Consider the following 24,094-nt stretch of genomic DNA (forward strand, 5'->3'; position numbering starts at 1 on the left):
TAAGTAACTTGCCCAAGCTCACACAGCTAGGATTTTTGTGTGGGTGTTAAGTGTCTGAGGCCGGAACCGAACTCGGGTCCTCCCGACTCTGGGGCCAGCGCTTTACTCACTGAGCTACCTAGCCACCCCAACATTTGTTTTTAAAATTTTGAGTTCCAAATTCTCTCCCTTCCTCCCTCCCTACTTACTCCCTTCTGTTCCCCCATTGATAAGGCAAGCAATTCCATATAGGTTATATATATGTAATCATATAAAACATATCCATAATAGTTATGTTGTGAAAGAAAACATGGACAAAAAATAACTGAAAAAAAGAAAGTGGAAAAAAAGTTGCTTCAATCTGTATTCAGACATCATCAGTTCTTTCTCTGGGAATGGATAGCATTTTTAGCCTAAGTCCTTCAGCATTGTCATGGATCATTGTATTGCTGAGAATAACTGTCATTGACAGCTGATCATCTTACAATTTTGCTGTTCCTTTGTACCCAGTACATTTTACTTTGCATCAACCCATGTAAGTCATTTCTTACAGTACAATAACATTCTACCATAATTATATAACACAACTTATTTAGTCATTCCCCAACTGATGTGCATCCCCTCAATTTATAATTCCTTACCTCCAGAAGAGCTCCTATAAATATTTTTATACATACAAATCCTTTTCCTTTTTGATTTTTAATCTCTTTTGGGATACAGACCTAATAATGGTATTTCTATGTCAAGGGATAAACATGGTTTATCGCTCTTTATGCATACATAGTTCCAAATTGCTCTATAGAGTGGTTTAATCAATTCACAACTCCTACAATAGTACATTAATGTCTCATTTTCCCCCAAATCCCCTCCAACATTCATTGTCTACCTTTTCTGTCCTATTATCTAATCTGATAGGTATGAGGTAGTACCATAGAATTGTTTTAACTTACATTTCTCCAATGACAGTGAGTTAGGATATTTTTTTTTCATATGGCTATAGATAACTTTAATTACTTCATCTGAAAACTGATTATATCTTTTGGTCATTTATCAATTAAGGAATGGCTCTTTTTTTCAAATAAATTTGATAGAGAAATGAGGCCTTATCAGAGAAACTTGCTTCTAAAATTTTTTTTCACAGTTACTATTGCTGACCGTATTCCCTTCCATCCTATTCCCCCTACTCACATTTATTCTATTCTCTCTATGCTTTCACATTGTCCCTCATCAAAAGTGTTTTGCTTCTGATTAGCCCTTCCCCCAAACTGCCCTCCCTTTGATCACTCAATCCTCCTTCTCTTATCTCCTTCCCTTTCTATTTTCCTGTATGGTAAGATAGATTTCTATATCCCATTGCCTGTATATCTTATTTCCCAGTTATATGTAAAAACAATTTTTAACATTTGTTTTTAAAACTTAAGAGTTCCAAATTCTTTCCCTTCCTTCCTCCATCCCCACCCACCCTCATTGAGAAGGCAAGAAATTCGACATAGGTTATACACGTGTAGTTGTGCAAAACACTTCCATGATAGTCATGTTGGGAAAGACTAACTATATCTACCTCCATCCTATACTACCACCCTTTTATTCTATTCTGTCCTTTCACCCTATCCCTCCTGAATAGTGTTTGCTTCTGATTATCTCTTTCCCCAGTCTGCCCTACCTTCTATCACCCTCCTTCTTTATCCCTTCCCCCACTAATTTCCTGTAGGGTAAGAGCAATTTCCATGCCCAATTGAGTGTGTATATTATTTCCTCCTTAAGCCAATTCCAATGAGAGTAAGGTTCACTCATTCCCTCTCACCTCCCCCCTTTTCACCTCCATTGTAAAAGATTTTTCTTTTTTTTCTTTTTTTATCCGAGATAATTCACCCCATTCTACCTCTCCCTTTATCATTCTCCAAGTACATTGCTCTCTCATCCTTTAATTTTGTTTTTTAGACATTCCTTTATATATATTCCCTCCAACTACCCTAATAATGAGAAAGGTTTCAAGAGTTACAAATATCATCTTTCTACATAGGAATATAAACCACTTAACCTTAAAAAGTCCCTTATGATTTCTCTTTCCTGTTTACCTTTGTATACTTCTCTTGAGTCTTGTATTTGAAAATCAAATTTTCTATTCAGCTCTGGTCTTTTCATCAATAATGCATTAAATTCCTCTAACTCATTGAATATCAGTTTTTCCCCTTCATGGATTACACACTGTTTTATTAGATAGGTGATTCTTGGTTTTAATCCTAGCTCCTTTGACCTCTGAATATCATATTCCAAGTCCTCCAAACCCTTAATGTAGAAGTTGCTAAATCTTGTGTTATCCCGATTGTATTTCCATAATACTTGAATTGTTTCTTTCTGGCTGCTTGCAATATTTTCTGCTTGTCCTAAGAACTTGGGAATTTGGCTACAATAGTCCTTGGAGTCATTCATTTTGGGATCTCTTTCAGGAGGTAATCAGTGAATTCTTTCCATTTCTATTTTCCTCTCTGGTTCTAGAATATAAGGGCAGTTTTCCTTCATCATGTCTTGAAAGGTGATGTCTAGGTCCTTTTGTTGATCATGGCTTTCAGGTAGTCCAATAAGTTTTAAATTATCTCTCCTGGATATATTTTCCAGGTCAGTAGCTTTTACAGTGAGATAGTTCACACTGTCTTCTATTTTTTCATTCTTTTTTTCCAATTTATTTATTTCTCCTGAGTTTTCAACATTCATTTACACAAGATTTTGAGTTACAAAATTTTTTCGCTATCTTTCCCCTATCCCCCACCCCAAAATAGCTGGCCTACTGAATACTCCTTTCCCCAATCTGTTCTTTCTTATATCCTCATCCATATCCCTGCCAACTTTCTAGTAAGGCAAAATGGACTTCTATACCTAGGTGCCTGTATATCTTATTGCCCAGTTGTGTGTTAAAAAAAAAAACAGCAATTTTTTTTTTATGCACATTTGTTTTTAAACTTTGAGTTCCAAACTTTTTCCTTTCTTCCCTCCTCACCCACCCTCACTGGGAAGACAAGCAATTCAATATAGGTTGTACATGTATGTGTACATTTCCATAGTAGGTAACTGTGAAAGACGAACTATATTTCCCTCCATACTATCCCACCCCTCACTTATTCTACTTTCTCCTTTGACCCCATAAGTGTTTGCTTCTAACTACCCTCTCCCTGAATCTGCCCTCCCTTTTATCATCTCACTTCTTACCCTCTACCCCCCTATTTTCCTGTAGGGTAATATAGTCAATTGAGTGTATATGTTATTCCCTCCTTAAGCCAAATTCAATGAGAGTAAGGTTGTCCCATTCTCTTTTACCTTTCTGCTCTTCCCCTCCATTGTAACAGTTTTCTCTTGCCTCTTTTATATGAGACAATTTAACCTAATTTATCTCTCCCTTTCTCTACTCCCAATATATTTCTCTCTCACCTCTTACTTTTATTTTTTAGATATCAGCCCTTCATATGCAAGTCGTCCTGTGCCCTCTGTCTATGTACATGTACATACATATGCCCACACTCACATATATATTTATGCATGCCCATACCCTCCTATACATATATATGTACGAATACACACACACACACACACACACACACACACATATATATATATATATATATATATATATATATATATATATATATATATATATATAAACATATATATTCCCTTCAGCTGTCCTCATACTAAGGAAAATCTTATGAGTTACAATTATCATTTTTCTATGTAGGAATGTAAATAGTACAACTTTAATAAGTTCCTTATAATTTCTTTTCCCTGTTCACCTTCTCATGCTTCTCTTGGTTCTTATATTGAAAGTCCAATTTTCTGTTCAGCTCAGGTTTTTTCATCAAAAATGCATGAAAGTTGTCCATTTCATTGAATGACCATATTTTTCCCTGTAACATTATACTCAGTTTTGCTGGGTAGGTGATTCTTGGTTTTAATCCTACCTCCTTTGACCTCTGGAATATCATTTTCCAAGCCCTTTGACCCCTTAATGTAGAAGCTGCTAGGTCTTGTGTTATCTTGATTGTGTTTCTACAATACTTAAATTGTTCCTTCCTGACTGCTTGCAGTATTTTCTCCTTGACCTGGGAACTCTGGAATTTGGTTATGATATTCCTAGGAGTTTCCTTCTGGGGATCTTTTTCAATAGGTGATCGGTGAATTCTTTCCATTTCTATTTTACCTTCTTGTTCTAGAATATCAGGGAAATTTTGCTTCATAATTTCTTGGAAGATGGTGTCTAGGCTCTTTTTCTTGAACATGGCTTTCAGGTAGTCCAATAATTTTTAAATTATCTCTCCTGGATCTATTTTCTAGGTCAGTGGTTTTTCCAATGAGACATTTCACATTGCCTTCTATTTTTTCATTTGTTTCTATCTGTTTAATAGAATCTTGATTTCTCATAAAGTCATTAGCTTCCATTTGTTCCAGTCTAATTTTGAAGGAATTACTGTCTTCAGTGAGCTTTTGAAATTCCTTTTCTATCTGTCGAATTTGGCTTTTTAAGGCATTCTTCTCCTCATTGGTTTTTTAGGCCTCTTTTGCCATTTGAATTAGTCTATTTTTTAAGGTGTTATTGTCTTCAGTCAGTCTGGTGACTCACTTTTCATGATTTTCTTGAATCATTCTCATTTCTCTTCCCAATTTTTCCTCCACTTCTCTTACTTGGTTTTCAAAATCCTTCTTGAGCTCCTCCATGGCCTGTAACCGATTCACATTTTTCTTGGGAGCTTTCGATGCAGGAGTTCTGACTTCGTCTTCCTCCTCTTCCATGCTGTGATCCTTTTTGTCCCCCAAAAAGGAATCTATGGTAGGATTGCATTTCCTCTGCTTGCTCATGTTGCCAGTCAATTACTTGTCTTTTGAACTCTTTGTCATGGTAGAACTCTGCTTTCAGAATGGAGAGAGCTTTGTCCCAAATTGATGGGGTTTTCGCAACTGCTGGAATAATTAGGAGGGTGCCCTCTCTGCAGCCCCCACAGGTTCTGGCACCTGGCCACACACCCCAGGACCTCCAACCAAGACCATGATCCAGATCCAAGCAAGTCGAAGCAAGAGTGATTACCCTCTGAATGGTCACTTGGTCTCCCTACTATCTACAGGGCAGGAGTTCCTGAAGCAGCCATGCCATGGCTCAATCATGTCTCGCCCCAGGGGAAGGGGCCAGACTGTGCTCTTTTGTCCACCACTGTTCCAGCAGAGTTCCACACTGACCTTTTATTTGTGTTTGGTTTTTATGGGTTGAGAAGTCTGGAAATCACCACAGCTGCTGGTGCTTTACTCTCCTGAAGTCTGCTCTGGCCACTGCTGGTCGGGGCTGCCCTGGGGCAAAAACTGTTGGGGCCTGTGCTTGGCTCCCAGCTCAGTGCAATAGACCCTTTCTGACAACCTGCCAGACTGTCTTCAGAGGAAGATTTGTTTTTCTTTGTCACTTTGTGGGTTCTGTAGCTCTAAAAATGTGTTTAGAGTAATTTTTTATATGAAATGGGGGAGATGGAAGCCAGAGCAGAGAGGATGTCCTGTTTCTATTCTGCCTTCTTGGCTGTGCCACAATCTATTTTTTCATTCTTTGGGTTCTGTTTTTATAATTTCTTTATTTCTCATAAAGTCATTAGCTTAAATTTCCTCCATTCTAATTTTTAGGGACATATTTTCTTCAGTATTTTCAGTATTCTTCAGTATTTTCTTCAGTGAGCATTTGTATCTCCCTTTTCATATGGCCACAACTACTTTTATTATATTATTATCTAATGATTGTGGCTTTAATAATGAATATTTCAAAGTGTGTTCAATTATGTTTTGTACTGATTGTGGGAAGAACATCTAGAGTATGTAGTTGTTAGAAAAAATTGTTAGAAAACCTTTCCTAAAATCATCATTTGGCATAGTTTAAATCACTGATTGCAATATTTATTTAATAACTCAATATCTGAACTAAAACAATTTAGTATTTTAACATATTTATGTGTAAAAATTATTTCACTGGTCATAAATTTAACAGAAGTTAAACTGAGCTAGAACCTGTAGTTAAAGTACTTGAACTTTAAATTATTAAAACTGACTGAGTACTAGGACCAAGAGGGGTAGAACGTAGCTTACAGATTGTTACTTCTGTGTGCTGTGTATATCCTGTATTATAAGTGTCTTTTCCCCATTCTTATTCTGATTTGGCAAGAGATTAGTAAATATTGATTTCTTGCTAAATTTTGTTTTAATGATTGAAATTCTTGAAGAATGCAAATTACTTTCAGCTGATTTTCAATGATTCTTAACCCCTATTGCCTAGCCAAAAAAAAAAAAGAAAGAAAAGATGGGGGAGGGATAGAAACAGACCTTTCCTTTTAGCAGATTTTCCTTCAGCACTCCCCAAAAATCTCCCTTCCACCAAAGTCACACACCTCTCCATTTGTTCATACAGAGGTCACAATTCAGAACTCTGAAAAAGAAAACTCCAGATGTCCTCTTCACCAGTTTTCATAGCTATCATGCTGTCATTTTCTTCCTTGTCTTTCCTCACATCTGCTAAGATCATCCATCCAAATAACTCCAAACTCCCCTTTTTGAATGCTGATCTTTCCCCAAGCTGGAAAGGGTTATAAATCCCAGATAATTTTGAGCCAGTCAACAACCTGACCTGAATGGTTATGTTCCTTCTTGGGGTTTAAAATTTGTCAGTCCTCTGAAAAATCAGCTTCAATAGACTTGGCAATTGTATTATTTATATATATATATATATATATATATATATATATATAACATCATCATATATCATCACACATTATATCATTATATAACAGCATCAAAAGCTAGAGCAAAAAACCCCAACATCCCAAAAGTCACATCAGAATACTAAGTACAGGGAAATAAAATTTTAAAACAAAACAGTGAAAATACACGCAAAAGATGTAGTATGATACAGTTTTCTTTCATGACTAAATTCAAGTCAAATTACACACAGGATATATCATATGCACATTTTGCAGTGGCACATGCATGTCAATAAAATGAAAGCAAAACAAGTGTAGAAATTATAACAATGATAGGCCTACTAAAGAGCATGATGGATTACAACTAATTAAACCAAATTAAAAAGCAGATGGAGTTATAAAACATGCCCAATACTAACATAACCAAAAATATAACATGGAAAATTAATACACTTAAGCATAGTTGAAAAACATGAAATCTATGAACATATGCAATTACATTCAAGGCAAAGACAAGGCACGATAAGATTAAACCCTGTGTAATGCTGCTATTACTGTGTGCAGTGTTCTCCTGCTTCTGCTCACTTCACTCAGCATCAGTTCATGGAAGTCTTTCCAGGTTTTTTCTGAAGTCTACTTGCTCATCATTTCTTATGGAAATATAGTTTTCCATTACATTCACATGCCACAACTTGTTCAACCATTCCCCAACTGATAATCATACATTTTTGAATGAGGTCATGAAAGTTTAGCAATAGTACTACAATTTTAAACTTTTTTTCACAGGAACCACTTAATCTGAGAAAATTCTTCAAATCTCAGTGACTCTTCAGTTGTGGCCAAGTCAGGAGTGCCTCAATCTTGTATGGGTCAGTACTTATTTTCTGTCATAACATCATGTACCCAACATATTTAACAGAAGCTCTGCAAAACTGGTATTTGCCGATTGAAAATTTTAGGCCATTTTCCTTTAGTTAATCCCAATGCTTCTTTCAACTTTTCTTTCTGCTTAGAGACATACTAATATCTTCAGGAAATTCCAAGATTATTTCAATGTCAAACATGTATATCTAGTTTTTGTCAGTAGTCTTCTAACGCCAAAACCTATAAGAGATTTTAAGGGTATTTCATTCAAATGTCTCTTATAGAATAACTGGGTGTTATGGGAATGGTAATTTAAGATCTTCCCTGCCCCTAGGCCCTTTGCTAGGCTTAAGTGCACCTGGAGCCTCTGGTGGGAGGCTTAGTTTTCAGGAATGCTTTTTGATTGGGCCAAGAAGGTTGTGACATTATCTGAGCCAGGAGAAGGCTATATATATGATGTGAGGCTTTTCTTTGGGGCTCACTTTGAGAAGTGTTGTGTGATTTGACCAGATGAGACTCTGGGCAGCCGTTGAGCCCCCTGGCTTTGAAAAACCCAGATGTTGATGCTTCCCTCTCTGGTAACTGATTAGATGTAAGGGTCAGACAATTGAAATGTTTCTCTGTCTTCTTGTAACTTCTGCTTGTAACCTGTCTGTATTCCCTGAAATTCGGGGTGCTGACTTTTTCCCCTGAACTAGGTAAATGATATGTTTGATTGATTAAAGCAAGATTGTTAATCCATTTTGAGTTGCTGTCCTTTAGAAAAGCAGATCTAAGAACCTGTGCTGGCAGCCACCCTGGGGATGCTGGGTTGTTGCTACACTGGGACAAAGTAGTAACCTGTGCACCACTGTCAAGAACATCAATGAAATATACATTTCCAAATTTTACAGATATGTCTGAGCTCCTTTGACACAAGGTAGAAATCTCCAATGAGGTTATTGGGAATGCTTTTTGGGGCCAGTGTTACTTCCTCTGCCCACATTTTCCTTTCCCCAGTCTTACCATGTAGCTCAACCTCTGCACTACCAAAAGTTCCATTCTCTTCTCTATCACCATTTCCTTCATAATTGTAACTGAAACTATAGTTGCATCCTCAATCTTCTCCAAGTGAGAGTGTATGCATGTCAGTCTCATATTGTCTCTTCCCTTGAAACCATACTATTCCAAGGAAGTTGTGATCCTTGATGGTCACCTTCAGAAGTTTTCTCTTGAACTTCTCCTATGAGTTTTACATCCTGATAGTAATTCTGCCACCTTATAATAATTCTCCCATTATATATTTTAGGTGCAAATTTTGGTACATACTGATAAATTGTTGTATAATAAATAGGCTCCACAGTGAGAATATTTCTGGGCATTCCTGAGACTATCTTCCATGTTGCTTCCAATTAAGTGTCCAGCAGCATGGTTGTGAGTCATTACATTAGAATGATCTTTTAAAAATGAGGAGGTGAAAAAAACAGGTACATTGGGAGAAGGGGAAAGGGAGAGGAAGAATGGGGAAATTTACCTCATATAAAATAGGTACAAAAGGAAGAGCTTTTACAATGAAGAGAGGAAATACTTGAACCTCACTTTCACTGAAATTGGTTTAAAGAGTAAAGAACACACACACACACACACACATCTATTTTATCCAACAGGGAAGTCATAGAAGAAGATAAGGAAGTAAGGAAAAGGGAGTGGCTGATAGAAGGGAGGGCAGATTAAGTGAGGCAGTGGTCATAAACAAATCAAATTTTTGAGGAGGACCAGGGCAAAAAGAGAGAAGGATAAACAGAAGAAAATAGGATGGCAAGGAATAAACAGTAAGTGTAATTATAAATGTGAATGGGACAATCTCACCCATAAAACAGAAGTAGATGGCAGATTCAATTAGAAACAAGAATCCAAAAATATGTTATTTACAAAAAAATAGAAGAAAGAGAAAGACATGCTTCATCTGAGATAACAAAGGTATAGATAGTAATCATGATCTCAGATGAAACAAGAGCAAAATAGACCCAATTAAAAGAGACAGAGAAACTTCATTTTGTTAAAATGTGCCATAGACAATGAAGTAATTTCTTTCTTTCTTTTAAAAGCAATTGGGGTTAAGTAACTTGCTCAAGGTTACATGGCCAGTTATTTCTGGGTGTGGTGTTAAGTATCTGAGCCTGGATTTGATCCCAGGTCATCCCAACTCTAGGGCTGGTGCTCTTACTCACTGAGCCATCTGCCCACCCCTAAGCAATTGGTGTTAATTAACTTGCTCAAGGTTACATGGCCAGGTGTTTCTGGGTGGGTGCTAAGTGACAATGAAGTAATTTCAGTACTAAACATATATGCACCAAATGGCAGAGTATCCTAATCCGATGCTGCAAATTTATTTCTATAGTTTCAATTTGATGAATATTATAACTGTCTGTCTGAAACTGCTAACTTGTACTTTTCTAAAACGTTTCTCATATTCTTTTATCTCAATGAGATAAATACTGTCAAACCTCTCTTTCCCCAAACTCCAAAACTTTACTTCCCTTTATCCCCCATTCACACTTTCAATGCAGAAGGACTCCACCTTTCTTTAAGGTTCCACCCATTTGCCACTCATATCTACTTGCTTAAACCTTCTCTATTACATTTTTCTTATATAAAGCAAACAAATTGCTCAACTTTTACATCCTGAGTTGCATAGTCTGTTACAATTTAAGTGATTTAGCTACAAATTTACCTAAAGAACTGAATACTGTTGAAACATTTCAAACTAGTGTAAGTTCTGCTTATTCTCCATTATGTGAAATCACCTTCCACTAGAGTAATATAATACATCTACAATCCTCCAGGAAGGGAAGAGAGGCATGTGCTGTTTCTGCATCTTAATCCTAGCTGCAAATCTTCAAAAATCTACTAAGATATCTGAGCAGTTACAAAAACAATAAGGGAAATGTACAGTAAAGATATTATATCTTAGTTACAAATTTTAGTTTTTAATTAGTTTATAATGATATAAATTTCTACAAACCAAGAAAAAGATTTCTTTTCTTTTCCATCTTTATCTCTACAATCTCCAATCTGGACAAGGTTGTGAAGACAGAGAGAAAGTTGTTTCCTAGTTTTCTTCCTTATTTCCCACTGAAATTCTAATCAAAAAGGTCAATGTAAGTAAATCCTTGTTCAATATTACAGATAGCTAGGAGAGCTATTTTATGCATGAGACTTCCATATTCTTCTAAGCTCATTTCTTTCCTTTCTTATAGCAATCTTCCTGAATGACCAGGTGTTCCCACTCAAATTGCTCTAAGGTAACCAAGACCTTGTTGGCACTAGAGAACTTTGGAAGTAGAAGTCTCAGTCAAGGGGTGGCTAGGTGGCACAGTGAGTAAAGCACTGGCCCCAGAGTCAGGAGGACCTGAGTTCGGTTCCAGCCTCAGACACTCAACACCCACACACACAAAAAAAACCTAGCCGTGTAACCTTGGGCAAGTTACTTAACCCCAATTGCCCTCCAAAAAGCAAAAAAAAAAAAAAAAGTCTTAGTCAAAGCCTACCTCACTGCCTGCTAAATACAAATTTCCCTTACTAACCCAATGTCATCCTAAGGGAATGAGTGTAGCATTAATGCCATGTTCATTAGGTTATCCAGGTGGCTGCTTGCCAATCATAGACTGAGTACCTCGGGAGAGATGAGGAGAAAGACAGAGAAAGAAAAAGAAAAAGAAGGACTTCCAGTCTAATTTTAACCAAATTTAGAATTCATTTATCAAGCTCTTGAGAGATCAAGTTAAAGAGATTACTTATTTAGGGAATCAAGGTGACCTGGGCTAATTCTAACTTTTCCAAACTCTCCCCGAGCTAAGGTCAAATACAGTTCCCTAGTTTTTAAACACCTCCCCCTCCTCCCCCCCAAGTCAGAACCTGAGTTGTGTCTGGCCTGAAACCAAGGGGACTTGCCAGGCCCTTGACAGGACAATTCAATCCTATATTGAATATTTGTGCAAAACTAGAGGCCTCAGAGGACTTTGTGGATCATTGGGTCAACTTTAAGGTTCCTTCCAACACCAGAATTTTCCTTCATGAGAACAAGCCCCCAAATCCAAAATAGCTATAGAAAGAAATTTTATTAGGTCATTTGGTGAAGGAGAACAAATTGGAAAGAAGGTGTGGCTCCCTCTTGTCCAGTCTCTGAGAGGCTTAGAATTTAGATGACAGTATATGTACACGAACTACCAAAGAAGGCAGCTTGAAAGCAAGGTAGATTGAAATGCATATCTGTAAATATAAACATACAATAAAATTTGGGTTAACCTAAAACACAAAGGAACCAAAAACACAAAACCTTCCCGAATGTGTTTTGAGTGGCCCTAGGATCTAGAGGAACTCAAAATTCCTTATAGTCTTCTCCAGAATAACTGAAAATTAAGGATGTCAGGGTGATGCCTGAGTTCAAATAATTTCTAGTCACAAAATTTTAGATTTAAATAGTAAAATAATTACTAAGTTTTCTGAACAGTACAGTAAAGCACTTTCTGTGCAAGCAAAACATACTGATCTCAAACTCAGGATGCATAGAGTCAAGATGAGGATGACAGGGTCTCCCAGAAGAACAGGACTTGACAGAAAACCTTGACTTATAATGCAGAGAAAAATAGAAGACAACTTCTGAGAATTTCCGAACACAGAAAATGACATACAAATTGAATGTCTTCATAGCTTGGTTCTAGAAACAACCCTAGGCTGCAAACTCTAAGACAAATAGAGCTTCAATTTAACAATTCGATTATAAAACAAGTTCTGCAAGATATCAAATGAACAAAGGGAAGAAAATCTGAATAACTAGAGACTATTTTATATCCATCAGAAAATACAAGTGGAAATGGAATACTGTGTTCCAAAGAGAAATAAGAATTAAGGATACAGCTCAGGGTAACCTACCCTGCAAATTGGAGCCTAATGAAACATGAAAAAAAGATAGACATTCAATTGTAAAGAGGTATTTAAAATATGCTTAGAAGGAAAATCAAAACTAAAAAGATTATTTGCTTCAGGAACATCCCAAACAAATGATATTCTGGAAGAGTGAATGAATGGATCAGGCGAAGACAACAATAGCAACAGACCAACAACAAGGAGATGAATGAGAGATGTCTTTATAAATGTACCAAGCTAGATGGTGTTCGAGGTGGAAATCTGGCAGAGTTAACACTGAAAGGAATTATGGAAAAAATTGGCCAACACATTGTTTACAGTTGAATTAATGATTTTTTTGATGTGTGACTACATTACATGGGAGTGTATGATGAATGGGGAGGTAGGAGAAGAAAGAAAATCAAAAGGATTGTGTGATGTTTGCAATTAAATCAAGAGCTAATGTTGACATAAAGATGATCTCTCTGGTCTCGGAAAGAGAAGGGTTTAGAGGGGAGTGGGTAGAGATGAGGGAGGAAGGATTTTAAAAGAAAGGGAAAGGAAGGATTTACTCTGGTGGTGAGAGAGGTTCCACTGAGGAATATTCCTCTGAGTGAAAAGAAATGGTCTGTAAGGTATATGAGGACTTTGTACTGGGTGTGACCTGTGGGATTTGGTACATACATCTTTTCATCCTATATTGTGTGTGTGTGGGGGGGGGGGTTGAGTTTGAAAACTTGGGGACTACTGACACCTTAGGAGAGCATGGACAAAGGGAGGAGTTTTTGAGGTAAATTGTAAAAAAAAAAATTAACCAAAGGAGGTTATATATCAGTGGTAGGCTGCAAAATCTGGGATATAGTGGGAGAAATGCCCTATCATTGGGAAGCACCCTGTCTAATATACACAATAATTGGGAATAATGCACAATGAAAAAAGAGAATCTATTGGGTAAGCTCTACAAGGCTGTGGGAAAAATCATTTAGAGAAGAGAGTCTAAAATGGATACACTGAAAGCTTTGATTCCACAAAGGATATAGAGAAAGGAAAGAATCCAGATGATTATAAGGGTTATGAACCAGAGATTAAGGGTCTAGAGTAGACAGAAAATGATGAATAATGAAGAAATTGTAAACAATCTTTTTAAAAGGAATGCAAAGAAGCACATTTAAAAAACCTAATGAATAGGATTAATTGAAAGGGAGGAGAGAAAAGGGGAATATACTTATTGAGAGAAAAAAGGGGGAAATTATATGTGCAGATAAAAGCAGGAAAAATGAACTAATAAGCAAAATTTCAAAGGGAAAGAGGTAACAAAAGAGAGGAGAGAATCAGGGGTGACAAGAACAGAGCCAGTGGGAGCAAGGCCATCTCAAAAGGGATAGTAACTGAAGAAATATTATACTGTGTTTACTGCAGAAGCAGGAAAGAAATAACTTTAAATTTTAATATTTAATTACATACAGAAAGAGAAAACTATAAATCTAATGCATAACTTTAAATGTGAATGAATTAAACAACACATTCCAATGAAACAGTGTCAGATAGATGAGGGGAAAAAACCCCTACAATCTATTGCCTATAAGAAATGCATTTCTCTGTGGTGGCAAAGAAGTGGAAACTGAAGGAATATCCATCATTTAGGGAATGGTTTAAAAAGGTGTGGTATATACAGTTATGATGGAATACTACTGTACTATAAGAAAGGATGAGCTGGTTGATTTTAGAAAAATGTGGAAACACTTGCATGAAATAATGAAAAGTGAAATAAGCAGGCCCAAAAGAACATTACATACTGCAATAGTAATAGTGTTCAAAGAATAATTATGAACAACCAAATTATTCTGAGCATTATAAATACTCAAATCAACTACAAAGGACCTATGAAGGAATGCCTTTGAAATGCTTATGAAATATGCTTTTCTCAGTTTTGCATAAGTCTGACAGAAAGATAAACACAAGAGAACATAAGGAACTGAAGAAATTCCTATAAGACTTACAACTTCTAAATGATACAGCAAAAGAATACACATACTCCTAAGCACCACCTGGAATTTTTACAAAATTTGACTATGTATTAGGCCTCAGAGACATTGCAAACAAATATAAAAAGGTAAAAATAGTCCATTCTTTCTTTACAGACCATAAGCAAGAAGAATAAAAACACAAGCAGGAGAAACAGAACCAAATGGAGACTTAAGAATGAAAGCATAAACAATGAGTGGGTCAAAGAACAAATCATAGAAACCACTAATAGCTATGTAAAAGAGAAAGATAATTACACTATTAAAGTATCAAAATTTCTGGGATATATCTAAAGCAGTAAGAGCAAAAATCATATCCTTAGAATCATGCATTAATGAAAAATAGAAGATTTATGAACTGAATATACATTGAAATTATAAAATCAACAAACAAATCTAAAATAAACACAAAAGAAGTGATATTAAAATTAGAAAGGAAATAAAAAATTGGAAACAAGAAATCCATAGAAGTGATACATAATATTAATAGCTAGTTTCTTTGAAAGGACTAATTGAATTTCTAAACACTTACCTAATCGGATTAAAGAAAGAAAATGAAATAAACAAAATAATAAAAGAACAAGGTGAATTCACAGCATAACCAGAAGAATTAAAAAGAATGATCAGCATATAGTTTGAATAATTATGTGGTAAAAAAAAATGAGAACACAAGAACAATAGAGGAACACCTTAAAAAATATAAAATATCTAAACTAGCAGAAGACTAGATAGTGATCTTAAATAACCCAATCTCAGAAAAGGAAATTGATCTTACTGTAGGGGAACTACCAAAGGAATAAAAACCCCAAAAAACTCCTGTTCCTGATATATTCATGAAAGAATTCTGTCAAAACTCTTAAGAACAGTTGGTACTCATATTTCACAAATTATTCTCAAAAGTTAAGAAGAACTCTTTCAGAATCTTTTTATCAGGCAAATATAGTCCTAATATTTAAACCAGGAAGATATAAAAACATGGAAAAGAGAAAACATAGAAAGATATAGGTCAATATCATCAATAAACATTGACTCAAAAATTTCAAACAAAATCTTGACATACTCTACCAATAAAAAAAAAGTCCAAATCATTTATTATGGTCAAATGGAATGCAAGGATAGTTTAACATTAGGAAAACTAAGACCATAATTAATCCTATTCAGCTCCAAAACAGTTCAAGCCACAATATCCAAGTCACATGATTATCTCAATAGATGCAGAAAAAAAGCTGTTGAAATATTCTTTTATGCTAAAGACCCTATAAAGCATAGGTGCAGAGAGATCTTTTTAATATCTTTTTTTTAAAGCAATTGGGGTTAAGTAACTTGCTCAAGGTTACACGGCCAGTTATTTCTGGGTGTGGTGCTAAGTATCTGAGCCTGGACTTGATCCCCAGGTCATCCCGACACTGGAGCTGGTGCTTTTACTTGCTGAGCCACCTGGCCACCCCTAAGCAATTGGGATTGAGTAAATTGCTCAAGGTTACACGGCCAGGTGTTTCTGGGTGGGTGCTAAGTGTATGAGCCCAGATTCGATCCCCAGGTCATCCTGACACTGGAGCCGGTACTCACTGTGCTACCTGGCCACGATCTTTTTAATATCTTAAAAAAAATACATCTCTCTAAAACCAAAAGAAGTGCCATATCCAATGGGGATACATAAGAACAATAAGAATGGAAGTACAGTAAGGATGTCCACTCTCCCCACTCTTATTTGGTATAGTTCTGGAAATCCTAGCAATAGCAGTAAGACAAGGGAAAGGAATGCCCTGCTTGTTGATAATATCATTTACTTGGAAAATCCTAGGGAATTAGCAAAAATGCACATTAAGATAATTACTATCTGAAGCAAAGTTGCTAGTTGCAAAATAAATATGCAAAAGAACAGCATTTCTATGTAATAATAATAATAACCCAAGCAGCGACCATAGAAGGGAAATTCACATTGCAAATTACTACAAAATGCATAAAATATCTGGGGAGCAACTTCTTACAGCACACAAAAGACTTGAATACATTACATTACACAGTGTTTTGCAAAGAAATGAAGAGTAAGCAAAATAATTGGAGGAATATTCAGGGCACATAGCTAGATCATGACATATTATAAAAATGATAATACTACCAACATTATATTACATAATGCTATGTCAATCAAATCTCCAAGGAGGAAAGTTAAAGAACTTGACAAAATAATAATTCATTTGGAAAAAAAATGAAAGATTATAGAATATAAAGAGGAGTGATAAAAAGAATGGGTAACAGTGCTTCCAGACCTCCAACTATATTCTAAATCAGCAGTCATCAAAATCATCTGGTATTGGTTAAAAAAAAGAAATATAGTTCAATAGAACATAGTAGACAATGGTGATTTCAGAAACACTAGAACTCAACAACTCAGCATTTGATACAAAGCAGGAGCACAAATTAGCTTGGGAAAAATTCCTTATTTGACCACAACTGCTGAGAAAACTGAAATCATTCTGGCACAAAACATTCTGGCATCATACACTGCATCTCAAGCATATTCTAAATAGATAAGTGACCCTGATGTTAAAGATCATGATATTTAAAAAATTAGAAGAGAAATACATCATATACCTCTCATAACTGTAAGAGATGTATTCTTAACCAAATAAGAGATTGAGGTGATTACAAAAAGATAAAATAGATAAATTTTATTGATTGAAACTGAAATGCTTTTACATAGATAGGAAAGCATCTAGGATAAGAAAGGAAGTGATCAGATTGGGAAAACATCTTTTTATCAAATTTCTCTGATAAAAGATGAGCATACAAAATGTATAAACAATTTTTATATCTACATATGTGTATATGTAGCTATATATGTACATAAATACACATATGTATGTGTGTGTATATACATATCTATGTATATGTAAATATATATACAGACACATATTGTCCCTGTCATTTCACATCACACCCTACAAAAGGGCAAAAAAATGACAAGTGGCAATAGTAAATGTTGGGGGATTGTGGAGAGGCAAAACAGAGCAGGTGGAGGAATGAAACAGTGCTCTTTACCATTCTGTAAAGCAATTTGAAATTGAGGGAAATGATTATTTTTCTTTTATATTAATTATAAATTATTAATTTAGATTCAGGTTTTTCCTTTCTATTTCCTCATTCAGCAATCATTCCCTATAGGTTGTTCAGTCAGCATCTGAAGGACATTGCTGAGAGATGAGATTGCCCAAATCCTTGGGGTACATGCTTTTTGATCTGATGTGGGATTCCACTAAACTAGGAGAATTTACAAACATAATCCAGCCTAAGATTGATATCTTGCCCTTAGGAAATAAGTCCCTGTTTGTCCTTGGAACCTTCCATTAGAATTTAGGGTGACCCCATGTATGAAGGGGGAAAACAAACAATGAGGTCTGAATAGAGATGTATTCTTTTGCCCAGGTTGCAGAAGGTGACTGAGTCTCATGATTAGGTCACATTCTCTGCAGGAGGAGCTGAATATCTTTTCACATCCTCACTAATATGTCCACCTCTTCATTAATTTTTAACCAGAACTGAATTTCACCTTCAAACATGCACTCTATTCCAAAGGCTTTTTAAGCATTCAGAAGCCCCTACGGGTCATTTTTGGTTTACAAGAGAAAGTCAAGTGACTATGCTTTTAAAGAGTTATTCACCAGTCATAATTAGTAAAATGATTGATAAGTACTCCCAGAAAATATGTTTCTCAAATTTTTAACATGTCACATAATGTCACATAATTATGCAAATAAAGTAACTAAAGTGGTCAATATTATTTTTTTCTCTTTAGATAATTTTTATTAATTTCTTTGTTTACTTTTAGTTTACAAGATTCAATTCCACAATTCCTTGAGTTTCACATTTTGTCCCCCCCCCTTCCCCCCATGGCAGCATACAGTCAAGTATAGGATGTATAAATACTTGCACATTAGGCATTAGTCAGGTTATAAAGACGGATTATATCAGATGGAATGAAAAATGGTAAAGCGGACATAAAACCAAAGAAAAGGAAAAAGATCAGGTAGTTTGCTTCAATCTGGATATAAACTCAGTTCTTTCTAGTTCTTTCTCTGGATGTAGACATTTTTCTCCATTATGAGTCTTTTGAGATTGACTTATATCACTGTGTTGCTGAGAAGAGTCCAGTCTATCAAAGTTGGTCATCACACATACGTTGTGTCTGTAATTGTGTAAAAATTTCTCCTGGTTCTACTCTTCTCACTCAGCATCAGTTTGTATAAGCCTCTCCAGGTAAATATGAAGTCCATCTGTTCCTCGTTTCTTATAGCACAATAGTATTCCATAAGATGCATATACCACAACTTATTCAGCCATGCCCCAATTGATGGGCACCCCCTTAATTTCCAATTCTTTGCTACCACAGAGTTGCCATAAATATTTTTGTACATATGAGTCTATCTCCCACTTCAATGATTTCTTTGGGATATAAACCTAGGAGTGGTATTGCTGGGTCAAAGGGTATGAAATTGTTTATAGCCCTTTGGGCATAATTCCAGATTGCTCTCCAGAAAGATAGGATTAGTTCACAACTCCACCAGCAATGCATTAGTGTTTGAATTTGCCCACATCTTCTCCATCATTTTCCTGTTTTGTCATCTTAGCCAATCTGACTGGTGAGATGTGGTACCTCAGAGTTGTTTGATTTGCATTTCTCTAATCAATTGTGATTTAAATATAGTGATTAGATATAGATTTAGAATAGTTATTTCTTAATGTGCTTATAGATATCTTTAATTTCTTTCTCTGAAAACTGCCTGTTCATATCCTTTGACCATTTATCAATTGGAGAATGAATTGTATTCTTATAGATTTGACTCAATTCTCTGTATATTTTAAAAATGAGTCCTTTATCAGAGACATAGGTTGTAAAAATTCTTTCGCAATTTCCCACCTCGCTCTTAATCTTGGTTACATTGGCTTTGTTTGTACAGAAGCTTTTCAATTTATTGTAATGAAAATTATCCATTTTGAATTTTATAATGTTCTCTAATTCTTGTTTAGTCATAAAGTCTTTCCCTCTCAACAAATCTGACAGGTAAACTATTCCTTGTTTTCCGAGACTGCTTACAGTATCAACCTTTGTACCTAGATCATGCACCCATTTAGACTTGATTTTGGTATATGGTGTTAGATAATGGTCTATGCCCAGTTTCTGCCATACTATATTCCAGTTTTTCCAGAAGTTTTTGTCAAATAATGAGTTCTTATCTCAAAAAATGGGGTCTTCGGGTTTATCAAACAATAGATTACTATAGTTGTTGACTTCTGAATCTTGTGTGCCAATTCTATTCCATTGACCCACTACTCTATTCCTCAGCCAGTACCAAGTAGTTTTGATGACCGTTGTTTTATAATACAGATTAAAATCTGGTATAGCTAGTCCGCCTTCCCTAGAATTTCTCGTTTTCTTTTTTTTTTAAAGCAATTGGGGTTAAGTAACTTGCTCAAGGTTACATGGCCAGTTATTATTTCTGGGTGTGGTGCTAAGTATCTGAGCCCGGATTTGATCCAGGTCATCCCGACACTGGAGCCGGTGCTCTTACTCGCTGAGCCACCTGGCTGCCCCTAAGCAATTGGGGTTAAGTAACTTGCTTAAGGTTACATGGCCAGGTGTTTCTGGGTGGGTGCTAAGTGTCTGAGGCCGGGATTCGATCTCCAGGTCCTCTCAAAACTGGAGCCGGTGCTCTTACTCGCTGTGCTACCCTAGCATTTCTTTTCATTAATTCCCATGATATTCTGGACCTTTTATCTTCCAAATGAATTTTGTTACTATTTTTTCTATCTCTATAAAGTAGACTTTTGGTAAATTAATTGGTATGGCACTAAATATATAAATTAATTTAGGTAAAATTGTCATTTTTATTATATTAGCTCAATGCAACCAAAAGCAATTGATATTTTTCCAATTAGTTAGATCTGACTTTATTTGTGTGAAAAGGGTTTTTTTAGTTGTGGTCATATAGGTCCTGGGTTTGTTTTGGCAGGTAGATTCCCAAATATTTTATAATTTCTACAGTAACTTTAAATGGGATTTCTCTTTCTATCTCTTGCTGTTGAATTTCATTGGAAATATAGAGGAATGCCGAGGATATATGTGGGTTTATTTTATATCCTGCAACTTTGCCAAATTTATTTATTGTCTCAAGTAGTTTTTTACTTGATTCTCTAGGATTCTCTAAGTATATCATCATATCATCTGCAAAGAGTGATAGCTTGGTCTCTTCTTTGCCTCGCTTGATTCCTTTGATTTCTTTTTCTTCTCTAATTGCTACTGCTAACATTTCTAGTACCAGATTGAATAAGAGGGGTAATAGTGGACATCCTTGTTTCACCCCTGATCTTATTGGAAATGCTTCTAGTGTATTCCATTACATATAATATTTACTGATGGTTTTAGATAGGTGCTACCAATTATTTTAAGGAAGACTACATTTATTCCTATACTTTGTAGTGTTTTTAATAGGAATGGATCTTGTATGTTGTCAAAAGCCTTTTCTGCATCTATTGAGATGATCATGTGGTTTCTGTTAGTTTTATTGTTGATATGATCAATTATACTGATGGTTTTCCTAATATTAAAACATCCTTGCATTCTTGGAATAAATCCTACCTAATCATAGTGTATTATTCTTGAGAAAAGTTGCTGTAGTCTTTTTGCTAATAATTTATTTAAAATTTTTGAATCTTTATTCATGGGGCAAATTTGTCTATAATTTTCTTTCTCTGTTTTAGCTCTTCCTGATTTAGGTATCAGTACCATATTTGTGTCAAAAAAAGAATTTGGTAGGACTCCTTTTCTCTAATTTTCCCAAATAGTTTCTAGAGTATTGGAATCAATTGTTCTTTAAATGTTTGATAGAATTCACTAGTAAATCCATCTAGCCCTGGAGATTTTTTCCTAGGGAGTTCACTGATGGCTTATTCAATTTCTTTTTCTGAGATGGGGTTATTTAAGAAATTTAATTCCTCTTCAGTTAATCTGGGCAACTTGTATTTTTGTAAATATTCATCCATTTCCCTAAGATTGCCAAATTTATGTGCATACAATTGGGAAAAATAAATCCTAATTATTGTTTTGATTTCCTCATCATTGGAGGTATATTCACTCTTTTCATTTTTGATAGTCATAATTTGGTTTTCTTTTTTTTATCATATTGACTAAAGGTCTATCAATTTTATTGTTTTTTTCATAAAACCAGCTCTTACTTTTATTTATTAATTCAATAGTATTCTTAATTTCAATTTTATTAATCTCTTCTTTGGTTTTCAGTATTTCTAATTTAGTATTTAATTGGGAATTTTCAATTTGTTCTTTTTCTAAGTTTTTCAATTGCATGACCAATTCGTTGACCTCCCTTTTCTCTAATTTAATCATGTATGCACTCAAAGATATAGAACTTCCCCTAAGAACTGCCTAAAATGCATCCCACACATTTTGGTATGTTGGTCTCATTATTATCATTCTCTTGAATGAAATTATTGATTGTTTCTATAATTTCTTGTTTGACCCATTTATTCTTTAGGATTAAATTGTTTAATTTCAAATTAGTTTTTGGTCTGTCTTTCCATAGCCTTTTATTTCATATAATTTTTATAGCATCATGATCTGAGAAGGATGTATTGAATATTTCTGTCTTACTGCATAGAATTGTGAGGTTTTTATGCCCTAGAATATGGTCAATTTTTGAGCATGTGCCATGAACCGCTGAGAAGAAAGTATATTACTTTTTATCCCCATTCAGTTTTCTCCAGAGATCTATCATACCTATTCTTTCTAAAATTCTGTTCACCTCCTTAACTTCTTTCTTGTTTATTTTGAGGTTGGATTTGTCAAGTTCAGAGAGGGGGAGATTAAGGTCTCCCACTAGTATAGTTTCACTATCTATTTCTTCCTCTAATTCCTTTGCCTTCTCCTCTAGGAATTTGGATTCTATACCACTTTGTGCACATATGTTAAGTAATGATATTGCTTCATTCTCGATGGTGTCTTTTAACAGGATATAGTTTCTTTCCTTATCTCTTTTAATTAGATCAAATTTTGCTTTTGTTTTATCTGAGATAAAGATTGCTACCCCTGATTTTTTTTTTTACTTTAGCTGAGGCATGATATATTTACTCCAGCCTTTTACCTTTACCCTGTGTGTATCCCTTTGTTTAAGATGTGCTTCTTGTAAACAGCATATTGTTGGATTGTGATTTCTTATCCATTCTGCCATCCATCTCTGTTTTATGGGAGAGTTCATTTCATTCACATTTACAGTAATGATTGTTATCTGTTTCTTTCCCTCCATCCTATTTCCTCCCCTCTTAATGCTCATATTTTTTCCCTTCTCCCTTCCCCCCTTTAATAGTTTTCCTTTTGACCACAGCCTCTCTCAGTATTCCCTTATCAGCACCCCTCCTTTTTCCTCCCTTTACCCCTTACTTCTTCCCTCCCTACTAATCACCCCCCTCCTTTTGTAGCCCTTTCCCCTTCTTACTGCCTGTAGGATATTTTTATACTTAATGAAGTATGTTATTTCTTCTTTGCACCAAGAGTGACAGGAACCAATCTCATGTGAAACTCCTCTCCCTCCCCTCTTGGCCTCTAATATGATACTTTTTGCATTTCTTCTCCATAGTGTCCTATGCTTAACTGGTTGTTATTTCCTCCTTGAACCAGAACCAATGAGGGAAAAGCTCATATGATACTCATCTCCCTCAATTCTTTTCCTCTGCTATATTATTTTTATGCCTCTTTGTGTAGCATAATTTACCCCTTTTCTCTTCATTCATTCCTCTTCTTCCATTGAAGTCCCTTTGTAGCCCTTAATAAGATTTTTTAAATTGTCATTTTGTGTATTTTATACTCATACCCTCTACTTTTCTATAAACAGTTTTCTATTATTAAATAGCAGCATGTGTATGTGTGTGTGTGTGTGTGTGTGTGTGTGTGTTTTCCTTGTTTACCTTTCTATGTCACTCTTGCATCTCATAATTGGAGGTTGAATTTTCCATTGAGCTCTGGCTTTTTCATCAGGAAGGTCTGGAACTCTGTTTTATCATTGAATGACCATCTCTTTGCCTGGAAGAATATGCTCAGTCTCCCTGGGTAGGTGATCCTTGGTTGTAACCCAAGCTCTTTTGCCTTCTGGAAAATTGTATTCCACTGCCTCTGATCTTTCAGTGTAGAGGCTGCCAAATCCTGTGCGATCCTCGCTGTGGTTCCTCAGTATTTGAATTGTTTCTAGCCACTTGAAGTATTTTCTCTTTTACCTGGTAGTTCTGGAGTTTGGCCACAACATTTAGAAGACTTTTCAGTTTAGGATCTCTTTCAGTAGGGGTCTCTCGATTTCTATTTTACCCTCAGGTTCTAGTATCTCAGGGCAGTTTTCCTTAATGAGGTCTTGGAGAATGTTGTCCAGGCTCATTTTTTCTTCATGATTTTCTGGTAGGCCTACGATTCTCAGATTATCTCTCCTGGATCTGTTCTCCAGGTCAGTTATTTTTCCATTGAGATGTTTTACCTCTTTTTCTAATTTTTCATTTTTGTTGTTTTGTTTGACTAATTCTTGGTTCCTCATAGAGTTGTTTGTTTCAATTTGGTTGATTCTA

Source organism: Petaurus breviceps, unplaced genomic scaffold, assembly GCF_028583685.1.
Source record: "Petaurus breviceps papuanus isolate PSGF00001 unplaced genomic scaffold, PetGlider_PUasm1.0 184, whole genome shotgun sequence".
NCBI classification, from domain to species: Eukaryota; Metazoa; Chordata; class Mammalia; order Diprotodontia; family Petauridae; genus Petaurus; species Petaurus breviceps.